The sequence below is a fragment of the Bubalus bubalis genome, chromosome 8 (assembly GCF_019923935.1).
Source record: "Bubalus bubalis isolate 160015118507 breed Murrah chromosome 8, NDDB_SH_1, whole genome shotgun sequence".
NCBI classification, from domain to species: Eukaryota; Metazoa; Chordata; class Mammalia; order Artiodactyla; family Bovidae; genus Bubalus; species Bubalus bubalis.
Genome location: NC_059164.1, coordinates 104,930,806 through 104,933,208, shown reverse-complemented (window position 1 = coordinate 104,933,208; position 2,403 = coordinate 104,930,806).

Below are 2,403 nucleotides of genomic sequence, written 5' to 3'. Positions count from 1 at the left end.
CTTCCTCAGTGATTAGTGCAAAGAAATAGGGAAAAAAAGTAGAATGGGAAAGACTAGAAGTCTCTTCAAGAAATTAGAGATACCAAGGGAATATTTCATGCAAAGATGGGCTCCATAAAAGGTGGAAATGGTATGGACCTAACAGAAGCAGAAGATATTAAGAAGAGGTGGCAAGAAAACACAGAAGAACTATATTAAAAAGATCTTCAGCACCCAGATAATTACGATGGTATGATTATTCACCTAGAGCCAGACATCCTGGAATGTGAAGTCAAGTGGGCCTTAGGAAGCATCACTACAAACAAATCTAGTGGAAGTGATGGAATTCCAGTGGAGCTACTTCAAATCTTAAAAGATGACGCTATGAAAATGCTTCACTCAATATGCGAGCAAATTTGGAAAACTCAGCAGTGGCCACAGGACTAGAAAAGTCAGTTTTCTTTCTAATCCCAAAGAAAGGCAATGCCAAAGAATGCTACTACCACCACACAATTGCACTCATCTCACATGCTAGCAGAGTAAGGCTCAAAATTCTCCAAGCCAGGCTTCAACAGTACATGAACCATGAACTTCCAGATGTTCAAGCTGGATTTTAAAAAAGGCAGAGGAACCTGTGATCAAATTTCCAACATCCGTTGGATTATCAAAAAAGCAAGAGAGTTCAAAAAAATATATATATATATATATTTATGCTTTATTGACTATGCCAAAGCCTTTGACTGTGTGGGTCACCACAAACTGTAGAAAACTCTTCAAGAGATGGGAATACCAGACCACCTGACCTGCCTCCTGAGAAATCTGTATGCAGGTCTGGAAGCAACAGTTAGACCTGTACATGGAACAATAGAATTGTTCCAAATAGGGAACGGAGTATGTCAAGGCTGTAAATTGCCACTCTGTTAATTTAGCTTGTATGCAGAGTACATCATGAGAAACGATGGGCTGGATGAAGCACAAGCTGGAATCAAGATTGCCAATCAATAACCTTGGATATGCAAATGACATCACACATATGGCAGAAAGCAAAGAAGAACTAAAGAGCCTCTAGATTTAAGTGAAAGATGAGAGTAAAAAAGTTGACTTAAAGCTCAAAATTCAGAAAACTAAGATCATGGCATCTGGTCCCATCACTTCATGCCAAATAGATGGGGAAACAGTGATAAAATTTATTTTGGGGGTCTCCAAAATCTCTGCAGATGGTGACTGAAGCCATGAAATGAAAAGACGCTTGCTCCTTGGAAGAAAAGTTATGACCAACCTAGACAGCATATTAAAAAGCAGAGACGTTAGTTTGCCAACAAAGTCCATCTAGTCAAGGCTATGGTTTTTTCAGTAGTCGTGTATGGATATGAGAGTTGGACTATAAGGAAAGTTGAGCACTGAAGATTTGATGCTTTTGAACTGTGATGTTGGAGAAGACTCTTGAGACTCCCTTGGACTGCAAGGAGATACAACCAGTCCATCCTAAAGGAAATCAGTCCTGAATATTCACTGGAAGGACTGATGTTGAAGCTGAAACTCCAATACTTTGGCCACCTGATGCAAAGAACTGATTCCTTTGAAAAGACCCTGATGCTGGGAATGATTGAAAGCAGGAGGAGAAGGGGATGACAGAGGATGAGATGGTTGGATGACATCACCGACTTAATGGAAATGAGTTTGAGTAAACTCCCGGAATTGGTGATGGACAGGGTGGCTTGGTGTGCTGCAGTCCATGGGGTCACAAAGAGTCGGAGACAACTAAGCAACTGAACTGAACTTTAAATGTAAATGGATTAAATACTCCAACCAAAAGACACAAACTGGCTTAATGGATACAAAAACAAGACCCATATATATGCTGTCTACAAGTAACCCACTTCAGACCTAAAGACACATATAGACTGAAAGTGAGAGGATGCAAAAATATCTTCCTTGCAAATGAGAAGCAAACGAAATCTGGAGTAGCAATCCTCATATCAGACACAATAGACTTTAAAATAAAGAAGATGACAAGAGATATGGAAAGACACTATATAATGATCAAGGGATCAATCCAAGAGGGAGACAAAACAATTGTAAATATCTATGCACCCAACATAGGAGCACCTTAATACATAAGACAAACACTCGCAGATATAAAAGGAGAAGATGATAGTAACACAATAATAATAGGAGACACCACACTCACACCAATGGACAGGTCATCAAAACAGAAAATTAATAAGGAAACACAAGTCTTAAATGATACATTAGATGAGATGGATCTCATTTATATCTTCAGGACATTCTGTCCAAATGTGGAAGAATACACCTTCTTCTGAAGTGCAAATGGAACATTCTCCAGGATAGACCACATTTTGGGTCACAAATCAAACCTCAGTAAATTTAAGAAAATTGAAATTGTATCAAGCACCTTCTTCA